The sequence below is a fragment of the Schistocerca nitens genome, chromosome 12, assembly GCF_023898315.1.
Source record: "Schistocerca nitens isolate TAMUIC-IGC-003100 chromosome 12, iqSchNite1.1, whole genome shotgun sequence".
NCBI classification, from domain to species: Eukaryota; Metazoa; Arthropoda; class Insecta; order Orthoptera; family Acrididae; genus Schistocerca; species Schistocerca nitens.
In genome coordinates, this window is record NC_064625.1 from 102,668,097 (window position 1) to 102,693,586 (window position 25,490).

The window sequence follows — 25,490 nt, forward strand, 5'->3', positions numbered from 1 at the left end:
GCTAGGTATACCAATATGTGGAGTTTTTGTAGGTCATAAAAAAAGGAACTCTTTTGTAATGTGACACAAATGTCTCAGGTGCATAATTTCCCTGCTACGAGTCCTTCAAGGCTTTGAGTCCGAACTCCCTTTAGGCTAAATTCATGATTATTTCGACAGCTTTGTATGCAACACTTTTGACATTGGAATGTGATATGCAACGCAGTTACACCTTACTGCTAGGAAGGGTAAGTTTTCATCACTGATAGCACTGTTCACGTCCCTGGATAAACAATTACATTATTATTGTTCATGTTACGTTGTCTTTACATGACAGTTTCTGTTAATGTTCACAGGTTTTTGATGCCTGATTAGTCGAGCAACAAGGCATCTGTATGCAGAACGATTTCCACAGAGGAGTTACCAAATCATGTCGTATTCAAAGAGTTGGTGGGTATAGCTGTGAAACACGATCCCTTAGACCACACCAGTGGGAAGCCGGTAGAGCTCACAGTGTGTGAACAGTTCAGTTTGAGAAAGCTATGTCAACAATTTGAGAACAAACCTAGCAGCATCTCACAAGTCTCCAGTGCCAATGTGTGGAATGTCCTCCAACACAAGATGGGCATGCAACCATTAAGCTGTCAAAAGGTATAAGACTTATCATCTGATGACTTTTCCCAGCACATAGTATACAGCCAATGGTATCTACACGAAATTATAAACAAATCTGATTTCCAGAAGTGTGTTTTGTGTGCTTTGTTCCCTGACAAGGCTGTCTTGACAACGAGAAGGAATATTCCACAGCCACAATAACCATGTCTCAGAGGTGGAATATGCTAATAAAACTCGCATGTTGCACCATTTATCATAATGTGTGGACTAATATAGTTCACAACCACCTGACTGGACTATATCTCCTGCCCAACACTCTTCTTGAAGGAAATTACCTTATAGCAATGAACTACTGGAGATCTTGGAGAATGACTTCCTAGTAGTCAGGCAATGAATATGGTTCCTGCATGGCTGCATGGTTGGGACCCACCACAAATTGCCATTGATGTAAGAGGACATTTAGACAATGTTTTCCCTAAAGGTTGCATTGGAGGGGTTGGTCAGAAGTGTGGCCACCGGGTTCTTCCAATCTCACTCCTATGGATTGGTTTTTGAGGGCGGGGGGGGGGGGAGGGGGGAGGGAGGGAATGATAGATGAAGCGTTTGATGTGTGGGACACTAACAGATACTCCAGAAGAGGTGCTTGCCGGCTGAAGCTGCCGCCTTATCATAAAACACCTGGCTGTTTTGTGTATGTCAGACAATCATTAGCTCACAGATGTCAGTTATTTTCAGCAACATCTCTGAAACAATATTCATCACACAGCAATTTGGACACTGTAACTGAACATCATTACCATCAAAACCCCCATTGACCTCTAGTCGTGAAATGCAGCACCTGTGTCATTTTTGTCACATCAGAAAATTTACTTTTATCTGCTCAGAGCAATTTAAAATTATGTATACATAGGTATTTTATATGGTGATTTCGCTAAGTTGGAACGAACAACAGGAAACCATTGCTCAGAGGATAAGGAGAAAAAAAGACCATATGGGCGTATGCCCAGAAAGGCTTTGCAAGGAAGCTACACCCACTTGAAGGTGGAGATAAAATTGATAATGTGGGCTTCAGTGATTGAAAGCACATGTGAGAAAATACCAGACAAGTGGGAATGTTTTGTTTGTACATATTTTAGTTCCACACTCGAGAGGGAAATGAACTGGAGCAGCATCATGCAGTATTCACATTGACCTTTGTACCATCAAAGGCACGTCTTCCAGCAGGGAAGGAGGGTTCACCCATAAAAAGTGCAGATTTGCCTCACCTGTGAGATGTCATTGAAGGATGACTGATCCCACGAGGCAGTTGCCAATAATCCCCATCCACACACTGAAGCTGGACAGGTACTGCCACAATTGTATGGGGATTCTCTATATCCCACACGTCAGTATTGTGAATTGTGATGATGCCACCCCTCGTAAAGGTAGCATCATCTATGAATAGGATAGATGGCAGAAATGCCAGTGCCATAGTGACGTTTTCGACGAACCATCGAGAAAACTGTCATTGTAGTAGCAAGTCCATAGTGGTAAGACCTGTAAGTGACATGGATAACAGCAGTTGTCATGGAGAATGTTCCATGTGGCCAGTGGCTTACTCCTTGCTGGTGGGCCACCTGCTTGGTGCTGATATTGGAGTCACTGTCAAACATATTTTATCTCCATCTTCAAGTGGTTGTACCTTCCTTGGGTGCATTTGGAGCCATATGCCCTTATCACTTCCTTTGCTATTTCTTCCTCAAGAATCTTTTCCTGCAGTTTGCCTTCATGTAGGAAAATTCCAACTTGTCTGCAGTGTACAGGCAGTGGGCTACATAAAAAATTGGAGAGGTTAACGAAAGACTTGACAAAAATAATAGAATACTTCACAGTGAGGTTCCAGTGTGATAACCTTTTTTTTGTGAGTGTTGATCACATCATATCGCGTATCTGTGGAGAAGCTGTACTAAAAATGTAGCATCGCATAGTGCTGTCTGTATTTTCGTCACCACACACACACACACACACACACACACACACATACACACATACACAGATATACATATGTATAAAGCAGAGTGTTTGTATGTCCACGATCACCTCCCAAACTGATTTTAACCAAATATGTCAGAAAAACAGCAGGCCTCGAGATTAACAGCACTGTGGTGTTTACAGTCTCCTAGCTTGAACGGGAGTGGAGATGCAGGCACAACGTGTTTCTCCAACCACTGGCGTATAGGCTATCTTGTGTAACAACCATGTTGTGCAGGAACAGAATCAAACCGCCAACTAAACCTGTTTTGCAGGGCAGCCTCCATGTCAGGTGCAAGAAAGTTTGCTGGGATGACAGGTGTGTTGTACTAGTATCAGCTTGCTTTATTGAACTGAATTGCAGCAGATGCTATATGTGCCAGTGAGCATGATTGGGAGTGGCCCGAGATGGATTGAGGAGGGGTTCACAAAGTGAAAGTGAGGAGGTAATGGATATGAAGTGGGGAGGAATGGGAGATGCATGAGGCAAGTGTGGAGGGGTAGTGGGCATATCGAAAAAGGAGAGGGGGGGTAGAAAAGGAAAGAGAAAGGAAGATGACAATATGGTCAGAGAGAGGGGAAGGAAGATGTGATGAGAGAGAGGGAGCAAAGGACATGGACAAATAGAGAGGAGGAGGAGGAGGAGGAGGAGGAGGAGAGTCAGGGAGGAAGAGACGAGACAGAGAGTGTAGGGAGAAGTAGATAGCAGACAGAGGACGACAGATGAGGTGAACAGACAGACAGAGGTTGGAGGATGATGTAGACAGACAGATAGAGGTTAGAGAATGAGATATGACGTGAACAGACAAATAGAGGTGGGAGTATGAGGTGGACAGACAAAGGGAGGAAGAGGTAGCCACAGTGAGTGGGAGGTGTGTACAATATATGCATCAAATGCATATACAGGTGAAGTTGCAGTATATGTAATAATGTTCATGATATGGGCAACCAGCCATCTCCTGATGCAAAAAAGCAGTAGGAGTAATTTTCACCTTGTGTAAAGTGTACTGGGCTTGAGCTAAATACTAAACTTTAGAGGATAAGCAAAGGCTTGACAAAAAGTAATAAAGTACTTCACATTGCAGTTTTGTTATGATGACGGTTTTATCATTTCTGGGAGGCAGTCGATCGCATCTGTGGAAAAGTTGTACTTAAAATATAGCATCACACAGTACCATCTGTATTTTCGTCATATCAACAACATGAGGAATGAAACTTCCTGGCAGATTAAAACTGTATGCCCGACCGAGACTCGAACTCGGGACCTTCGCCTTTCGCGGGCAAGTGCTCTACCAACTGAGCTACCGAAGCACGACTCACGCCCGGTACTCACAGCTTTACTTCTGCCAGTATCTCGTCTCCTACCTTCCAAGGTAGGAGACGAGATACTGGCAGAAGTAAAGCTGTGAGTACCGGGCGTGAGTCGTGCTTCGGTAGCTCAGTTGGTAGAGCACTTGCCCGCGAAAGGCGAAGGTCCCGAGTTCGAGTCTCGGTCGGGCATACAGTTTTAATCTGCCAGGAAGTTTCATATCAGCGCACACTCCGCTGCAGAGTGAAAATCTCATTCTGGAAACATGAGGAATGGTTGTCCTTGATGGGACTGTGCTTGAAAATAATCAGCAGATGCAACGAATTCAATTACTTTTCAGTTCACCCGTCGACAAAGTTCTATTCATAAAGACTAATAGTGTGCATTCAGATGTTGCACCCAATCATGCAAACAACACCGGCCATAATGAGGTACTGTTTGCATTTTTTTGTGTTTCGTTTACAGCTGGCCACCAAAATTCCTTGTGTGCTTGTCTCAGTAATATGTTATAACGACCAAAGAACAGCTTCTATCTTAGCCACAGTTTACATATATGTACGTTCTCAAGTATCCTGAACACTGCGACAGTCTCATGACGATTACTGGAAATGATAGCAAACACATTTGAATCTGACGTTTTTTGCTTAATTATTCTGTGGATATTTGTAAATCGATGATGTGTTATATGACGATCAGTTTCGCTTTACGAAAGGTAAAGGCACATGGGAGTCAATTCTGACCACGCGCTTCATAATGGAGTCAAGACTTAAGAAAAGTCAAGAAACTTTAAGAGAATTTGTCACCTAGAAAAAGATCTTAGACAAAATAAAATGGTGGAGTATCTTCGAAATTCTGAGAAGTATACCTGTGAGCTATAGGGAAATTCGTGTAATATGCAGTACGCATGAGATCCAAAAGGTGAAAATAAGACTGGAATAAGAAATAAGAACGAACGAAGTGTTCGGATTGAAAAAGATTTAAGACAGCAATACAGCCTTTCGCCCCCACTGTTCAATCTATATATCAAAGAATCAAAGACGGGAACGATAGAAAGGTTCAGCAGGGAGTTTCAGATTCAGGGTGTAGTGATATCCGTGGTAAAATTCGCTGATGACATTGCTGTCCTCGGCGAATGTGAGGAAGAGTTAAAGGACAGTCTAATGAACCCGCCCAACAGATTGAGAATACACCAAAGGGAGACGAACGTAATGATGAGCAGCAGAAATGAGATTAGAAATAAACTTAACAAAACATCTGGGAGCTACCATGTACACGAATTGAAGGCGCTTTGCTAGCTTGGAAGCAAAATTGTGCTTGACAGGTGACGCCAGGAGGATATAGAAAGGAATCTAGTACAGGCAGAGAGGGAATTCCTGGTCAAAAGAAGTCTACTGCTACCAAGTATAGGCCTAAATTCAAGAAATAAATTATAAATTTCCCAGAACGTACGTTTTGGGCACAACATTGCATCGTATAGTGAATAATTGACTTTAAGGGATCCAGTGAAGAAGAGAATGGTAGTGCTTGAATTGTATTTCTGTAGAAGGATGTTAAAAGTTAGGTGGACTGACCAGATAAGTAATCAGGAGGTCCGCACATAATTTTTGAGGAAAATATTATGCGGAAATCACTGAGAAGAAAAAGGGACATGGTGATAGGATGAGTGTTGAGACATCAAGGATACACTTTACCTGAAGATGGCAAGTAAGAAACTTGCTGAAACGTAGCTGGAGAACAACGCATTGATTCGGCTGTCAACCCAAGAAGATTTTTCCGTAGAGATTGGAATGCATTCAACAGATAACTGAGGATGTAGGTTGCAACTGCTACTCTAAGATGAAAGAGCAGCCCAGGAGGGAAAGGCCTGGCTGGCAGTATCAAAACAGTCAACAGACAGATGCCCTAAAAGGAGCTCTTATCTACAAAGGAGGGAGCTCGCGAATGAGAGTGCAGGTAAACTAACTGTATAAGCTGTTTACAAAATCGTGCTTGCTCGGCGCTTAACTACGCCCATTAGTATAGAGTCACGACGTAAACGGAAAGATGTATTGAGGACTTTGGATCTGTACAATGAGAAATCACTTCTCCAAGATGAAGACGTTTGACCTTGGTGCACAAGTCAGTGTGTTTGCTGTTAATTCCATAAAAATATGAGCAACTGAAAATTTAAGTCAACATTCGACTACTTGATGGCTTATATCGTCATGTAACTGAGACGCGGAGGTTTCAAGTTTCCCCCTTGTACCATGCAGTCTTTCGTAACTGATTTCAAAGACAAGTAACTGTGTCTGGACTCTGGCCTAAACTTTTAGGCTTGGGGTTTTAGTGTATTGCACAGTGGCTGGCACCTCCCTTTTTCCTTGGGGTCAGCCAGTCACTTCCATCTGCTATATTGTTTTAGCTCCCTCTACCACTTTCTTCTTGTGTTGTCCGGATTTTACTGCTTAATGGCATGCTTCGTCCCACGTTTCGGTGTGGGTAGGCACATATTTTTCCAACCTTGTTACCTGTGTTTTACATTCTGTTTTATCCTACTGTTCTGAGTATTTTCTTGACACCCGTCTCAATCTGTTACTGAGCGGGCGCTGAAGACCTTTCCGTCTTCCATCCATCATCATCTGACTGGTTTCATGCGATCTGCCACGATTTGCTACTCATCTTGTAGTAGCATAAACATCCACCATCCTCAATTATTTGCTGGATGTATCCCAATCTAAGGCAATGGCAAACCACCACCGCTGGGTCCTTGCCTAGTCGGCGGCGCGGGTCTCCCGCATCGTCCCCTACGCTCCTCGGAGTATGGGACCTCATCATCATCATCGTCCCAATCTCTGAGTTCCCCTACAGATCTGCAGCATATGGCTCCCTCCAGTACCATGGCAGTTATTCACTGATGCCTTAATACATGTGCTATCACCTGACCGTCCTTATTGTCAGTGTTTCCCACATCTTTCCGCTCTCGCTGATTCTGTGGATCTCCTCTTCATTTCTTATCAGTCCGCCTAATTTTTACAAACATTCTGTATCGCCACATCTCTTCTTTTCTGATTTTCCTATATATTGTGAATCACAACTACACAACTCTAACTCAGAAAATTCTTTTCCAGATTCAAAACTACGTTCGATAGCAGTAAACTTCTTTTTGCGAGGAATGGGCTCTTTGCTCATGGTAGTCTTCTTCTTCTGCTTCCAAGGTGGCAGAATTGCTTCGCCTCTTCTTCTTGGCAAAAAAATTAATGAACCCAGAAGACATGTTTGGATGTCAATATAACCTTGTACACGTGCACAGGTATGTAAATGATTAGCATTACAATTACCCACCGGACCACCAGAGTGCATTTGTGTTGATCATGTTTAATGTTTTTTCCAGATCTAGTAAGGTATGAACAGGGCGTGAACAGCTCCAGATGTTGACTGATCACTGTGGTAGACACTTAGATGCTATGTTGAACTCATCTGAGACAGTATCATCAACACCTGACAGAGCTTGAAATGGGTCTTATTCTGGGTCTTCTTTTGGCCAACTGATCTAATCACGTGATATCCACATCTGTGGGTCATTCGGATGTGTTACTGGCTCGATGCGAACGTGAGGGCAGGGGGGATAGTCGTCGTCAAGCTCCTGGGCGATTATGTCTAATAACCACTGAACCGTGAATTTACTTTCAAAACTTTTCGTAAGAATTTACTTAATTTACTAGCGATTCATCAAGAACATTTACACATTTAATCACACTATGTGAGCGTGGAAGTACACTCCTTAAATTGAAATAAGAACACCGTGAATTCATTGTCCCAGGAAGGGGAAACTTTATTGACACATTCCTGGGGTCAGATACATCACATGATCACACTGACAGAACCACAGGCACATAGACACAGGCAACAGAGCATGCACAATGTCGGCACTAGTACAGTGTATATCCACCTTTCGCAGCAATGCAGGCTGCTATTCTCCCATGGAGACGATCGTAGAGATGCTGGATGTAGTCCTGTGGAACGGCTTGCCATGCCATTTCCACCTGGCGCCTCAGTTGGACCAGCGTTCGTGCTGGACGTGCAGACCGCGTGAGACGACGCTTCATCCAGTCCCAAACATGCTCAATGGGGGATAGATCCGGAGATCTTGCTGGCCAGGGTAGTTGACTTACACCTTCTAGAGCACGTTGGGTGGCACGGGATACATGCGGACGTGCATTGTCCTGTTGGAACAGCAAGTTCCCTTGCCGGTCTAGGAATGGTAGAACGATGGGTTCGATGACGGTTTGGATGTACCGTGCACTATTCAGTGTCCCCTCGACGATCACCAGTGGTGTACGGCCAGTGTAGGAGATCGCTCCCCACACCATGATGCCGGGTGTTGGCCCTGTGTGCCTCGGTCGTATGCAGTCCTGATTGTGGCGCTCACCTGCACGGCGCCAAACACGCATACGACCATCATTGGCACCAAGGCAGAAGCGACTCTCATCGCTGAAGACGACACGTCTCCATTTGTCCATCCATTCACGCCTGTCGCGACACCACTGGAGGCGGGCTGCACGATGTTGGGGCGTGAGCGGAAGACGGCCTAACCGTGTGCGGGACCGTAGCCCAGCTTCATGGAGACGGTTGCGAATGGTCCTCGCCGATACCCCAGGAGCAACGGTGTCCCTAATTTGCTGGGAAGTGGCGGTGCGCTCCCCTACGGCACTGCGTAGGATCCTACGGTCTTGGCGTGCATCCGTGCGTCGCTGCGGTCCGGTCCCAGGTCGACGGGCACGTGCACCTTCCGCCGACCACTGGCGACAACATCGATGTACTGTGGAGACCTCACGCCCCACGTGTTGAGCAATTCGGCGGTACGTCCACCCGGCCTCCCGCATGCCCACTATACGCCCTCGCTCAAAGTCCGTCAACGGCACATACGGTTCACGTCCACGCTGTCGCGGCATGCTACCAGTGTTAAAGACTGCGATGGAGCTCCGTATGCCACGGCAAACTGGCTGACACTGACGGCGGCGGTGCACAAATGCTGCGCAGCTAGCGCCATTCGACGGCCAACACCGCGGTTCCTGGTGTGTCCGCTGTGCCGTGCGTGTGATCATTGCTTGTACAGCCCTCTCGCAGTGTCCGGAGCAAGTATGGTGGGTCTGACACACCGGTGTCAATGTGTTCTTTTTTCCATTTCCAGGAGTGTAGTTGTCAGTGGGTGACTGATGAAAACAAATCAAATTTCTTTCAAGAAATGTAAATTTTAACTGGGTGTTGTGTGAAGTCCTTAGGTTAGTTAGGTTTAAGTAGTTCTAACTTCTAGGGGACTGATGACCATAGATGTTAAATCCCATAGTGTTCAGAGCCATTTGAACCTTTTTTTTAAATTTTATTCCTAAAAACTTTTTTTTTTTAGAAACAGATTCAAAATTATAATCAGAAAGCACCTTGAAGTTACAATTTATTCAGAGGCAGAAAGAACAAATTTTTGACAGTATGAGCTTTCGGGCTGAGAACCTTGCCGCTCCCTTTTGACATGGCCGTAGTCACGACCGCTCACAACAACCTCAGGGAGACTATACTGGTGCAAATCTGCAACACACCAGATTACTTTAAAGTAAAAATTTTAACAACTCACACAAGCACATAAACTATGCACCCTGTAGGAGGGATGGCAATGGTACAAAACAGTAACATTAAAAGATTAACTTGCCACCGAAGGTGCAACTTGATATTTAAAAAAAAAACCTCTTACGTTGGAAGGGTGGCAACTTTATATCCTAAAATAACCATTTCAATAAAAACCCATGAAATGCATTCTTACATAAAATATACAAGGTTAGCCAAACATGCTCTACAGTACACATATACCACCTCTCAAGCTGATAGGCAAGATAAAAACATATTTCAGGAATTCAGCTATTACACGTCAAGCAATAAATTCGTTAACACCGAATCCGACAAACATGACAGAGGCAGCTATTAACATATGGCAGATTGACAGGGAGATTACTGAACAAGCCGATCCGCACATTGCTCTAACCCGCCCTACTCCACAAGGGAAAAACGGACCACCCAATTCACAAATAACCACCTTCTCGTGGGTGGACAAACAGAGAAGAATGGTGGAACGACCCCAAAACAAAACGGCTGGTGACCTTACCAAGAAAACAAGCACAATTTAACAAGTAAATGAAACAACATATCTCCAATCACTTAACTTTTAATAAACTGCGATTTCTGGCGAAGACCTGGCGCAGCACCCCCAAAGCTCTCTCGAACCGTCCGCTGCCAGCCGCTTCAACGGACGCAGGAAGGCGCGCCGATCTCCCGTCTCACGGCGTCGCAGCTCGCACCGGCCAGACCGATGTCGTGGTTTGACTCGCTCTCGTGTCGATCGCGAAGTCACTAGCCCTTTCCATAAGGCGCGGCCCACTGGACTCACGTGGCGACCTCACATGCGCCGACGCACAAGACGGACAAGTCATCTTGTGTCCCAGTGCGCGACCGACCAACCGACCGATCCAACCGCCACTGACCATTGCCTGAGCAAACTCGAGCAGACTGGCGGCCTAACGCGCAGACTCAGATGCAGGAACTAAGCCCCGACCGGGCGACCACTCGCTGAGTTCTCTTACTGGCGGAGTGGAAAGACTCTCATTTTGCCGGCTTTAAAGTTTGATCCAAACGACAGACATACTAGCACTCCGAACGACAGACAGACACTAACTGCAGCACAAATGCGAACGACAGACAGATCAGCAACTGGTGACGAGTGACTGACCCTGACTCACTGCGACTGACCAACTGCTACTGGCGAGCTTATAGCGTCCCTTAAATGCACGTGAAGAGGCAAAGTTTCCCCTTTTCCACCAGAGGAAGACACCAAAGCTGCGATTGCCACAGCGGCGCCACCGTCAGAAACGGAGGCCGACTGCTTCACACAACGCGCTGCGGCGCGCTCGTCAAAATAGCAATTTTTTCCACGGCTCAACCACGGTGAACGGTCACCATATTTCGCACCAACCACACCGAGTACTGTAAACTCTTCGTATCGCTGCTTGCCATTTGAGAACAAGTACCAGGCACCCTTCAATATTCTGTGTCAGCCCACACCACTGGTAGAGTACTGGCAGCAATGGGACCATGGAATTACCGTCCCATGCACAGGCTGTTGTTAACATCATAACACAAACAGCTGCATTTGGAACGGTACCGTGACAAGGTAGCATGGGCTACTAGTGAAAGGTGTTGCATTACATTCAGTAATCTTTCACACTTCTTGACAATTGTGGGTGACCATTGTTATGAGTATGGAGGAAATCTCGTAAGATACCTCATTCTCCAGTGTTCTGAAGAGGTGCAGCGGTGTTATTCCTGTTGTCATAGGTTGGGCAGCCGTCAGGTTTGACTTACGATCAGGCGAGGACTCTTTTACGGAACTCAGATAGCTTAACGGTGCATCATTGATAGCCTGTGTCCTTACATGTTACGTCTCATGTGACAGCATCGTAGTGCCATTTTTCAACAGGACAATACTCGTCCACACGTGGCAAGCATGCCTATGAACAGTCTGTGTTTGAGGTACTCTATGGGCCTGCAAGATGCCCAGATCTGTCCCTGGCAAGACATCTGTGTGACCAACTCGGATGTCGACTCCCTAGCAGTGTCATTATCCAGGGCAGCAAGGGCCATTAACAACAGCTGTGTGCCTGTTTAGCTCCACGGCGAATAAAATGACCTGATGATACCCTTGTCGGCTGGTGAAAGCATCCATGCAGACCAGAGGGGCTGAAAGTTCTCTGTAAATTTGACTTGATTTTGCAATCACTAAATCATCATCACATATTGTCTCTGCCTGAGAAAGTTTCGTGTCGTTTACTGCTCCCCTTCTGCGAGTTCCCCTTTTTTCTCAAGCAGTACATTTTGTGATTCTAATTCTGAAGACAACTGCGGAATTACTGCAGTAGGGAGTAGAGGCTCCAGTATCTTGAAAGACGACGGCGACGGAAAGAACAGATGACGACACGCCCTTTCACGCCGCGTCTGAATGACACTACGTGGCACAGGGTGACATCTCAGCCAGGCAACAATGCTTGGTTCTCTCCACTAACAAAGTTTCAGCCTGGCCAGAGATATTTTCTGTTCTTGTTAAAGGAATCCATGGTTTACTTTGGCTCGTCGTAGTCTGGGCACCAATGTGTTCCTTGACGAGCAGCAGCAGAAGCTCGAGATATGGCGTACAATTACGCTGATAGTGTCGTAGATCCGTCATGCCTTAAAAGTACTGCCTGTGGGCTCTATTCAGAGCAGTCTTCCAAGCTTTGCTACAGGGTAGAGGAAAACTGGCCATTAAAATTGCTACACCAATGGTGAGCTGTCTGTCGCTTCGTTTCAGGATTGAAAATGTGGCATCCATGTCTCATCCATTCTCACAATCGATGAAAAGAAAGCCGCTTTCATGCTGTCATCACGGATCAACATTCATGGCACCCAACTTGAGGACACTTTTCGCATTTTCAGATCTTCCTGCAGGGTTGTGTGCACAGAACTGGCACCTCTGGAACGACGTTTTCCACACTCATTTCGCTATCCTAAAAAATAACTTTCTTCACTCGTTCAATCATGTCGTCAGACCGGCTGGTGCGAGGCCAGAATTGTTTGGTTTGTTGTCACACGAGTTTCTGCCTTACTTGGATTGTCACAGCCACTTCAGACACGTCCATGGTACCATCGTCACAAGTCTTACTCAACTGCGTTACACCCCTCAGCTAGAGAAAGTGAATGATTAAAAACAGTTCTTGTAATGAAAAAGTTGCCATTTTAGGTACCAGAAAGAGTCCTCACTCTCGCTACTGCTGTTGCTAGAATTGTGTATGTCGTACAGTACTGCGATCCGTGCCACGCATTTACAGTGGATGCATGCGTATTTTAAAACGAACCACATGTTTCTACCCGTTTCCATCAGTGAGAAAAAAAATCGATGTTACAACTTGAATGCACCTCTAAGAGACGTGGATGTAGCTTTCGCAAGGATACGTGTCCGTGCTGGTGAAACGTTTTATCAGCGTGTTCGAAATTTTGTACTTAACTTTTCTACATCTGTAACTAACAGTGTCTCCAGCAAACATGGCGCAATATGTAGCTCGTTATGACAACGACACAACTGGGAAAACCTTTGACGCCGTCATTACGACACTTGTACGTCCTGTGGCGAGCGGACCACATTTGTTCAGACAGAAGTCGCTATTTACACTGCTGGTTATTAAAATTGCTACACCACGAAGATGACGTGCTACAGACGCGAAATTTAACCCACAGGAAGAAGATGCTGTGATATACAAACGATTAGCTTTTCAGAGTATTCACACAAGGTTGGCGCCGGTGGCGACACGTACAACGTGCTGACATGAGGAAAGTTACCAACCGCTTTCTCATACACACACAGCAGTTGACCGGCGTTGCCTGGTGAAACGTTGTTGTGATGCCTCGTGTAAGGAGGAGAAATGCGTACCATCACGTTTCCGACTTTGATAAAGGTCGGATTGTGGCGTATCGCAATTGCGGTTTATCGTATCGCGACATTGCTGCTCGCGTTGGTCGAGATCCAATGACTGTTAGCAGGATATGGAATCGGTGGGTTCAGAAGGGTAATACGGAACGCCGTGCTGGATCCCAACGGCCTCGTATCACTAACAGTCGAGATGACAGGCATCTTATGCGCATGGCTGTAACGGATCGTGCAGCCACGTCTCGATCCCTGAGTCAACAGATGGGGACGTTTGCAAAACAACAACCATCTGCACGAACAGTTGGACGACGTTTGCAGCAGCACGGACTATCAGCTCGCAGATCGTGGCTGCGGTTACCCTTGACTCTGCATCAGACAGGAGCGCCTGTGATGGCGTACTCAACGACGAACCTGGGTGCACGAATGGCAAAACGTCATTTTTTCGGACGAATCCAGGTTCTGTTTACTGCATCATGATGGCCGCATCCGTGTTTGGCGACATCGCGGTGAATGCACATTGGAAGCGTGTATTCGTCACCGCCATACTGGCGTATCACCCAGCGTGATGGTATGGGGTGCCATTGGTTACACGTCTCGGTCACCTGTTGTTCGCATTGACGGCACTTTGAACAGTGGACGTTACATTTCAGATGTGTTACGACCCGTGGCTCTACCCTTCATTCGATCCCTGCGTAACCCTACGTTTCAGCAGGATAATGCACGACTGAATGTTGCAAGTCGTGTACGGGCCTTTCTGGATACAGAAAATGTTCGACTGCTGCCCTGCCCAGCACATTCTCCAGATGTCTGGTCAATGGTGGCCGAGCAACTGGCTCGTCACAATACGCCAGTCACTACTCTTGATGAACTGTGGTATCGTGTTCGAGCTGCATGGGCAGCTGTACCTGTACACGCCATCGAAGCTGTGTTTGACTCAATGCCCAGGCGTATCAAGGCCGTTATTAGGGCCAGAGGTGGTTGTTCTGGGTACTGAATTCTCAGGATCTATGCACCCAAATTGCGTGAAAATGTAATGACATGTCAGTTCTAGTATAATATATTTGTCCAATGAATACCCGTTTATCATGTGCATTTCTTCTTGGTGTAGCATTTTTAATGGCCAGTAGCGTAAATAAAAAAATGTGAGTTTAATCTTATGGGACTTAACTGCTAGGGTCATCAGTCCCAAAGCTTACACGCTACTTAACCTAAATTATCCTAAGGACAAACACACACACATACCCATGCCCGAGGGAGGACTCGAACCTCCGCCGAGACCAACCGCACAGTCCATGACTGCAGCGCCTTAGACCGCTCGGCAGTGTAAATAAAACCACACCTTGTGCAGCAGCTAAGTGTTGGCGATGTTTCTTTGATTCTCACTGCAGAAGATTCGTGTCGTCAATGAGTTGCGAACTATTGGACTTGCAGTCTTTTCGTTTTTTGAGCCTGTCACCAGGCAAGCTGATTAATGTAAAACTTTAATACCTTTCCAGATGCGACGAAAAGTTAGCAAGCTTTTAGGGACCTGTCAAAGCACATCTTACGTCTAGAAAATCCCTTGCCACTGCGGAAAAAGCAACATTATCTGCTGCAGAACAAAGTATCAGCAGGCATGAAAAATTCCCCAGTCCACTAGATGACAAACAGCAAGGCGTCTCTGGAGGGTTGACAGGTACCACAAATAGAGCACTCCGTCTTCAGGCCACAAGTGGCCCATCGGGACCATCCGACCGCCGTGTCATCCTCAGATGAGGATGCGGATAGGAGGGGTGTGTGGTCAGCACACCGCTCTCCCGGTCGTTATGATGGTTTTCTTTGACCGGAGCCGCTACTATTCGGTCGAGTAGCTCCTCAATTGGCATTACGAGGCTGAGTGCACCCCGAAAAATGGCAACAGCGCGTGGCGGCCTGGATGGTCACCCATACAGGTGCCGGCCACGCCCGACAGCGCTTAACTTCGGTGATCTCACGGGAACCGGTGTATCCCCTGCGGCAAGGCCGTTGCCTACCACAAATAGAACGAAACAGAAAACCAACTGCAGAGTACATACAATGGCCACTGCCCACCACAATACTGAATGCCGCCTGGTTAGGTTACGGACTCGTGACAAGCTACAGGAAACATATGAGTGCAGCAAAGAGGAAGAGGGAATTATTCCAGCGACGATAGAGCGCCTGGAATACAACACCTCGGAAGCGGCGACCTGTTCGGCTGATCGTGTGCTGCTGTGTTTAGGATCTACATAAAGTGGTTGAAACATGGTGAAACCAAGACTAGGCGACAGGGTGTTGGGAGTCCAGAACTCATCACGCAACTTGCAGGCTTGACGCTTGTTCCGTCTGTACACTACAAGGGTCACTCCAAAAGAAATGCACACTATTTTTTTAATCCATATTTTATTCTGCATGTTTGAAAATTGTACAGTGTGTAGGTACATCCGTTAGGAACAATATTTTCAATTCTCCACATAATTTCCATCCCTCTCAACTGCATTACGCCATCTTGGAGCCAGCGCGTTTATTGTTGTTGTCTTCAGTCCTGAGACTAGTTTGGTGCAGCTCTCCATGCTATTCTATTCTGTGCAAGCTTCTTCATCTCCCAGTACTTACTGCAACCTACATCCTTCTGAATCTGCTTAGTGTATTCATCTCTCGGTCTCCCTCTACGATTTTTAACCTCCACGCTGCCCTCCAATGCTAAATTTGTGATCCCTTGATGTCTCAGAACATGTCCTACCAACCGGTCCCTTCTTCTGGTCAAGTTGTGCCACAAACTCCTCTTCTCCCCAATTCTATTCACTACCTCCTCATTAGTCATGTGATCTACCCATCTAATCTTCAGCATTCTTCTGTAGCACCACATTTCGAAAGCTTCTATTCTCTTCTTGTCCAAACTATTTATCGTCCATGTTTCACTTCCATACATGGCTACGCTCCATACAAATACTTTCAGAAACGACTTCCTGACACTTAAATCAATACTGGATGTTAACAAATTTCTCTTCTTCAGAAACGCTTTCCTTGCCATTGCCAGTCTACATTTTATATCCTCTCTACTTCGACCATCATCAGTTATTTTACTCCCCAAATCGCAAAACTCCTTTACTACTTTAAGTGTCTCATTTCCAAATCTAATTCCCTCAGCATCGCCCGACTTTATGCCCCCACAGCCCTGTTGGAGCCACTGTTTGGCAGCGTGCACAAGGGAGTCATCATCTTCAAACCTTGTTCCACGAAGAGCGTCTTCCAGTTTCCCAAAGAGATGATAGTCACATGGAGCCAGGTCAGAACTGTAAGGCGGGTGTGTTAGTGTTGTCCATCCGAGTTTTGTGATCTCTTCCATGGTTTTTTGACTGACATGTGGCCGTGCATTGTCGTGCAACAGCAAAACATCCTGCTTTTGCCGATGTGGTCTAACACGACTCAGTCGAGCTTGAAGTTTCTTTAGTGTCGTCATATATGCATCAGATTTATAGTGGTTCCACTTGGCATGATGTCCACAAGCAAGAGTTCTTCAGAATCGAAAAACACCGTAGCCATAACTCTTCCAGCAGAAGGTGTGGTTTCGAATTTTTTTCTTCGGTGAATTTGCATATGCCACTCTATTGATTGCCTCTTCGTCTCTGGTGAAAAATGATGGAGCCATGTTTCATCGCCTGTCACAATTCTTCCAAGAAATTTATCTCCACCATTCTCGTACTGTTCCAAAAGTTCGCTGCTTGTTTCTTTGTGAGCCACTGTTAACGTCGTGGGAACCCACTTGGCACAAACCTTTTTTAACGCCAACACTTCCAGTATTCTGCAAACACTTCCTTCCCCTAGCCCAACGTAGCGTGACAATTGGTTCACTGTGATGCGTCTGTCAGCAGTCACCAATTCGTTAACTCTCTGTACATTGTCTGGAGTGTATGCAGTACGAGGCCTGCCGCTGCGAGGACAATCCTCATTATTGCCGTGCCCGCTTTTATCACGTAACCTGCTTGCCCACCGACTAACTGTACTGCGATCGACAGCAGCATCTCCGTACACCTTTTTCAATCTCTTGCGGATGTTTCCCAGTGTCTCGTTTTCACAGCACAGGAATTCTATGACAGCACGTTGCTTCTGATGAACGTCAAGTGTAGTAGCCATCTTGAAGACGTGCTGTGACGGCGCCACTCAAGGGAACACGTTGAAAACAAGCGGGAAGGATGTATCTACACACTGTAAAACTTTCACAGATGCAGAATGAAAACTGTATTTTTACAAAAATAATGTGCATTTCTTTTGGAGTGACCCTTGTAATTAGGCGGCGACTTGTAGCAAATTTGATGACAAAGTTCAACGCTGGTGCAGGCACAAGTGTTTCAGACGACGTCCTTCAGCGCGCATCACAGAATGAGGGTCTCCACAGCAGACGACTGCTAAGCGTTCCCATGTTGACCCAATGATACCGTAAATTATGATTCCAGTGGGCACAGGGTCATCGAGGTCTGATCAATGGGGCCGGCCGAAGTGGCCGTGCGGTTAAAGGCGCTGCAGTCTGGAACCGCAAGACCGCTACGGTCGCAGGTTCGAATCCTGCCTCGGGCATGGATGTTTGTGATGTCCTTAGGTTAGTTAGGTTTAACTAGTTCTAAGTTCTATGGGACTAATGACCTCATCAGTTGAGTCCCATAGTGCTCAGAGCCATTTGAACCATTTTGATCAATGGGAACGAGTCGCCTGGATGGATGAATCGTGTCTCTTGTTGCACCAGATCGATGATCGTGTCTGAATATGCCGTTGTCCAGGCAAATTGCTGTTTGAAACTTCCATCATCACGCAGGCCGGTGGAGGCACCATTATGCTATGTTTGACAGTCATCATAGCTTCCATTGGACTTGTGGTAGTAGTCAAAGGCAGCACGTTAGCACTAAAGCAAAATTCAGGGAACCACTTGCATCTGTTCGTGCTTCATGTTTTATGCAGCGGCGTGACGTCTTCCGTTAGGATAACTGTGTCATTGGGCAATGATCGCGCTATACATGTTTGTAGAAGCATGCAAGTAAACTCACATTCGTGTCTTGGCCACCAGATTGGCCTAATGTTAGGTATTTTTGATGTTATTTCCACCAACAAAGTACCAGGTCGGAATGTACGGGAATACCGTGACCTGTCTGTAGACATCTAGTGCCATACACGTATGTCTCTCTCATAACATATACATGACTTATCCAATCTGTAGACATCCAGTGCCATACATGTATGTCTCTCGGATAACATACACATGACTTATCCAGTCTGTAGACATCTGGTGCCATAAACGTATGTCTCTTTCATAACATACAGATGCCTTATCCAATCTGTAGACATCCAGTGCCATACACGTATGTCTCTCTCATAACATATACATGACTTATCCAATCTGTAGACATCCAGTGCCATACATGTATGTCTCTCTCATAACATACACATGACTTATCCAATCTTTAGACATCCAGTGCCATACACGTATGTCTCTCTGATAACATACACATGACTTATCCAGTCTGTAGACATCTGGTGCCATAAACGTATGTCTCTTTCATAACATACAGATGCCTTATCCAATCTGTAGACATCCAGTGCCATACACGTATGTCTCTCGCATAACATATACATGACTTATCCAATCTGTAGACATCCAGTGCCATACATGTATGTCTCTCTCATAACATACACATGACTTATCCAATCTTTAGACATCCAGTGCCATACACGTATGTCTCTCTGATAACATACACATGACTTATCCAGTCTGTAGACATCTGGTGCCATAAACGTATGTCTCTTTCATAACATACAGATGCCTTATCCAATCTGTAGACATCCAGTGCCATACATGTATGTCTCTCTCATAACATACACATGACTTATCCAATCTTTAGACATCCAGTGCCATACACGTATGTCTCTCTGATAACATACACATGACTTATCCAGTCTGTAGACATCTGGTGCCATAAACGTATGTCTCTTTCATAACATACAGATGCCTTATCCAATCCATGCCACGCAGAATCTTTGCTGTCTTGTGTTCAAAAGAAGCATCAACACACTATTTCTAATGTTTTCGCTCATCAGTAATATGCACGACTTCACTACATAGATTAATTCTGCAAATGGTTTGTCCACCACACACTTTCTTCCAAGAGTGCAAATCGAGCAAGTTTCGGATGCTGGGAAACGACATATAGGGGAAGTAGGGCTGTGAGAGTGGAGTGTAAAGCCTGCCTGGATAGCTCAGTCTGTATGGGCACGACCTAGGAAAGGCAAAGGTACTGGGTTCAAGTCTTGGTCAGGCACACAGTCTCTTATCTGAAAGGAAGCTGCTAGCAGAAACACATTTTCGATTAAATTTATTAAATTCACTGAAGTGAAACGAAAGCAGTCAATAGAAATTAAATAAATAATATGGAATGCCATAAAATTATGAAATTAAACTGACTGACCAGCTGAAGCACCCTGAAGGGGAGGAGGAAATGAAATGGAACTTCATGATACGCGATGTTATTTCAGTGATTACAAAAATCAGTCAAATGTACCATGAACTTGGCAGTAGAAGACTGCTTATTGGTACGGCGTTGCACCCCGTCCTGCCTTGATGCATGCACTAGTTCTATTCAGAAGGACGTCACAAAGTCGTTGTATCTTATCCTGAGGCAACCTGGACCACAACTGGTGTAACTGGTCCGAGACATCCTGGATAACGGCATTCACACAGAGCAGATGCGCGAGCTGGTCTCACATATACTCTACTGCCAACAGATCTTGCTGGTCATCTTACTATTATGCAGCTTGAAAAATGGTATTGTCTCACTTTCGCATAGGGGTAACGCACGAGGACGCAGTATCCATGTGATGTACTGTCTGAGATCTCTCGGTCACTAGCATTTGTGGCCTGAAGTCATACTCAGCCGGCCGGAGTGGCCGAGCGGTTCTAAGCGCTACAGTCTGGAACCGCGCGACCGCTACGGTGGCAGGTTCGAATTCTGCCTCGGGCATGGATGTGTGTGATGTCCTTAGGTTAGTTTGGTTTAAGTAGTTCTAAGTTCTAGGGGACTGATGACCTTAGAAGTTAAGTCCCATAGTGCTGAGAGCCATTTTTTGAAGTCATATTCAATGGCTTCCCACACTGGTATACAGTCATATCCGATGGTTCCCCACATCATGACGCAAGGAGTAACAAGTCCATGTCTTTTAATACAATGTAAGGATGGGATGAGTCTATAGATCGCCACCATACTCGCCAGCGATGGTCATCCAGGATAGAACAGAACTACGGTTTAGCTTCGGAAACAGTGCGACGACATTCAACAGCAGTCCATGGTTCCCAGTCATGGCTCCACTCCCACAGCATCTGTTGGTTTTGTGTTAATGGCAGCCTGTGTGTGAGATGGTAATTCCCTAGTTCAGCTGCTGTTGCTCTCCAACCAATGGTGCAGGTAGACAATGTTGTAGGGAGTCCATTACTTGTTCCTAAATGGCAGTTGAAGATAGATGATAGGTTGTGCTCGTTGCACAGTATGGTGATCACACCTTGCTGTGGCAAATGTGGGTCTCTATCACATCCAAATGCCCTACATGTCTCTTCAGTCCAACTTGCCAAATGGAGACCCTCAGCTCCATGTCACACTAAAGTGCGCGTCATTTATGTTGGCAGCCGAGTTTAGGTTCGTTCTGCGCATCTGACGTCACAAAACATAGTCAGCCAATGAACAGAGAACGACGTTGCCAGATCTCGACTGCAGTGCAGAGCATGGACGAGTGTCTTCAGTTTTAGAAACGTTCAGTCATAAATAAAGTAATAGAACAAAAGCTATGTCTTGATAGGAGACTTTCTTTTATAGAAATTTTGGAAAAAGCATTCTTTATACCAATTGCTTCATATTCTATTAATTAATTAAACCAAACAAGCAATAAGACTCCTAATTCAGGCGATAGCAAGGTAAGGTGTTTGTATCAATCTCACGAACCGCTTTTTCGCAATAAAGAACAGCGGTAATTGTTTATTTCCTATTGTACTTCGACGAAGTGTGAGCAATTCATAGTCATACCAACAGTATTTGTCAGTATTTTGCGTGATGGCTTATAATCCTCGTTGCGTTCTGTACACAGACGAGCTGCGTTAGCGTAACAGTTAAGGTGTTGGGCTTCTACACGAAAGGTTATGAGATCAAACCTTATGCGGTGCGTAATATTTTCATTATTTACAAAAAATATCGGAGTGCCTTACGTCACGAATTATATTCGTTTGAATGCAATTTTTTGAAATGTCTAGTGCTTTGTCTCTTCATTAACCCTTTCGCTGCTGCAGACACGTGCTCCCCGTACTCTGCGCTGTGCGCGATTTTGTCATCACTGCACTGCTCGCCTGTGCAGACACATGGTGTTCCCACTGCTTTGACACACTTTATCATTCGATTTCACAAAAACTATTTGGCCCAAAAATTTGATTTTTACACGTCTTCTTGACTGATACCTTCCCCCCATAAATGACTTAATTTTGTTTCGATGTTCAACGCAGCTATTATGCAGCATTGAATGTAGTAAACCATTGCACGAAATTTTGATGAGTTTGCAGAGATAGAAGTCCATAGCGTATACTTTCCGTGTGGTCGATTTTAGTTGCCACAATGTTGAGAATGAAATGTGGACAAGATGCCTAAATTTCATATAAAATTTACTGTATAACAATATCTCATTTAATTTAACTGCAAACTCTTCAAAATTTCGTGCAATGGTTTACTATATTTAATGCTGCATTATAACTGCGTTGAACATCGAAACAAAATTAAGTCATTTATGGAAGGAAGGTATCAGTCAAGAAGATGTGTAAAAATCAGATTTTTGGGGCCAAATAGTTTTTGTGAAATCGAATGATAAAGTGTGTCAAAGCAGTCGAAACACCATGTGTCTGCACAGGCGAGCAGTGCAGTGATGACAAAATCGCGCACAGCGCGGAATGCAGGGAGCACGTCTTTGTAGCAGCGAAAGGGTTAATGCGGCCGTGGTGGCTTTACTTCATGAACTGCGCGCTCCCCCCTAAACGTAAGTTTGCGAACTATACTATGGCGCTGCTTCTCTTGGCGCGTACAACTGGCAATGCAGCAATCTCCCGCGTCTGGGCGGGCATGCGCGAGCCGCCAAGATAAAAGAATTGAACTATAGTACACGGAATCTCCATACTCTACACTGTGATCACTCAACATCTGACCTGTTCACTCCCATTCTATACTCTAGTAGGACTATTAACAATGTCAAACATGAGCAACTGTAATCCATTTGGTGGCCATTCTGTCACAGAGAGCTGCAACTCTAATGATTTACATGCTCGCCACTTGAATGTACATGTATATAGTTACATTGTTATCCGATCATGTCTTCTGCGTGGTTCATGTTTTTGTCAGGCAGTGTATTGAACCCGCAAGGTAATGAATATGTCGTGACAAATGTAAATTGGTCCTGGAACGTGGATTTATTACCTATCGGTAGTAGTCGCTTTAGCCATTTAGTCCATCAGGATATCTCTACAGCAGGGTAATCCACAGACTCCATTCCCCTGAACTGGCATTCTTACTTACCCCTTGCAAGAACCACTGGGTGCAGTTATCAGAAATAGCAACAGGAGACATCATTTACAGTGAAGATTTCGGTCAGAAGTTGATGAGCAGTCAGATGGTTTAGGCGACTATCAGTAATAAAACCATAAATCCACACTGGAGTTCCAGCCCATCACAACATTTCCATTTTCACAATGGATGTACTTGTTGAGTCCGCAGATATCTCGCAACCTGTGTTGCAGATCGGACTGCACTGCAACTTTGGTGTTTGCCCATCACACAGCAATGTCAACCCTCACTCATTGTGCTGGTGCATCAGTGAATTCCACATCTGCTCTTCACGTCATGTGAGTCAATTTCCCAGTAAACGCAGCCATGCTTCACCGGAAGAAAGAAGAGTATTTATGTATCAACCTTTCCAACGTGCTTCACGCAACAGCCATTTACGTTACTGATGTCAAGCAAATCTGTCTGAATTGGTCAGTCGGTGCATTAACTTTACTTTGGAAGGTTTCAGGGTGAGTTTCGTTGCACAGTTCTGCGAGCAGTGTGATGTGCTGAGTGGCACAACGATTTTCTTGGACTCCTCTGTGAGATGTCTAGTTTATTCATATTCTCGGCTACAGCCAGAGATTCCACCTGTCCGAGGAACGTGCCGTAGCGCCTTGCGGTGTTGGCAACGTCACTGCTAGGGTTTTAGGTCACCTCGCAACGCCAGAGAAATGCTTGCCTCTTTCGTCCAACGCTCTTTTTTTTTAATCTCAGAATCTGAAAATTAGAATAAGAGTAAACCGAATATGCAGTCAATATACTGGAAAGAAAATTTTACACGGTCTAGACCTAAAGTTTGAACTGTCACCTCGAAAAGGATCCATCTGTGATATTGAGATTTGGTGGTGGCATTAGTTATTCTGTACATGTTCACCCTTAAATGAGACCCTTTTTTCCAATGACGAGTGACGTGGAAAACACCTCGACTGCAGAAGTCAGCATTTTTGCTGTTGAAATTACGTCCCCCCTAAAATACGTCGCTGTCATTCTGTAATGCTTAGCACCAAACAGTTTCTTCATCTAAGGAAAGAGGAAGAAGTCGCTGGGTGCCATATCAGAAGAATACAGCCGCTAAGGCAAAATCAGAAATGTTGATTTAAGTTGAGGGCAACAGCAGCCAAATTTCCACATTTCGAGAGATGTGAACAGCGCTGGCTGTAAATTTCTTCCCATTAAAAGTCACGACCGGTTTCGAGTCAACTGAAAACGTATCCTCAGGTGATCGACGTGTAAACATTACGTGAAGTGAATGATGAGTAGTGGTTCTAAAGCAGTTGCTTTTCCGCTTTGATTTATTAAAAAGAATCCCTGTGAGTATTCTTCAAGTACTGCTATATAATATTAGTTTTCCGTATCGCTATATTATTGAGGAGATTGTTGAGGATTCTTTGTAACAGAAATTTTCCTTACTAATGTTATGCATTTCTGGGTAAGTGTCTTCAGTTGACACGAAACTGGTCGTGACTTTTAATCGAATGTATTTTACAGCCAATGCGGTTCATAACATTCAAAATTTGGTAGCCAAAAGAAGCGGTATGTGTGACTGTCTTGTACAGACAAAGCTGGAGCGTCGACACCAACACTGCCGCATCTGACTTACGACCGTCAGAGATGAACTTCTGACGTAAAGACCGTTCAAAAACTAATGGTTAGACCTCGAGAAATGGAGAGATGGGCGGTGGGAAATATTGAGTAAGAGAGAAGAATAAACATGCAGAACTGGGAACTGGCTACAGTGGAAGAAGTAGTCACGACTTCAGTGGAAATGTAATGCATATGGCTGGGGAACGCAGTGAGGTTACTGAGTTGCAGGAAGTTGTTTTGCTGGATTCCAAGAGATGCGAAGAAATCGACGGAGTTGCTGGTGGAAGGTGCGTAGCCGGCAGCAGAGAACGTGCTGGAGCGAAAAAGATTTTCCAAAAAATGGCATAATATCCTCGTAGATGATCCGCAGTCACTTGTTGTAAAACACATTTTTATTGCCATTTTTGATTGCTTTAATTTTAAAAATGCTCCGTTTCGGTTCAATATCAAGTGTCCTCGAATCCACAGATAAAAGTAAAATAACTATTCAATATGAATTTCGGCGTTTTATTACCAGCGAACATCAAATGAACCAGAACGTACCTGATAGTATTGGTTACAACAGTAACCCGTCCAGTGTATCAGAAAAATTTACGTCCTATGACACAGGAGAAAATAGTGGTGTGGTAAATTCCCCGTTGTTCATACAGCCCACAAGGCAATTGCCAGCACATGACGTCTCGTATATTTGTCACATATGAATGAAAAATATATATCCAAAGTGAATTAATAATAATCTTCGTTAGTTCGTTGAGAATTCTGTCCTGTACAGGCGAACTCTAACATTCATATTTTTTAGCCCTAACAAACCACAAATTTTAGTCAAGTGTTCCATAATGTATTCTCAACAAACAAAGAAAAATTATTACTAATTCCTGTTGGGCATATGTTTTTC

At 45.0% G+C, this 25,490-nt stretch overlaps 1 protein-coding gene and 1 pseudogene across 1 annotated transcript in view; one reads left to right on the forward strand and one right to left on the reverse strand.

Annotated features, from left to right (window-relative positions):
• Nucleotides 1–25,490, forward strand: part of LOC126215284 (acetylcholine receptor subunit alpha-like) — a 703,987-nt gene that overhangs the window by 573,716 nt on the left and 104,781 nt on the right. The window lies entirely within an intron of this gene.
• Nucleotides 15,286–15,403, reverse strand: LOC126215487 (5S ribosomal RNA; annotated as a pseudogene).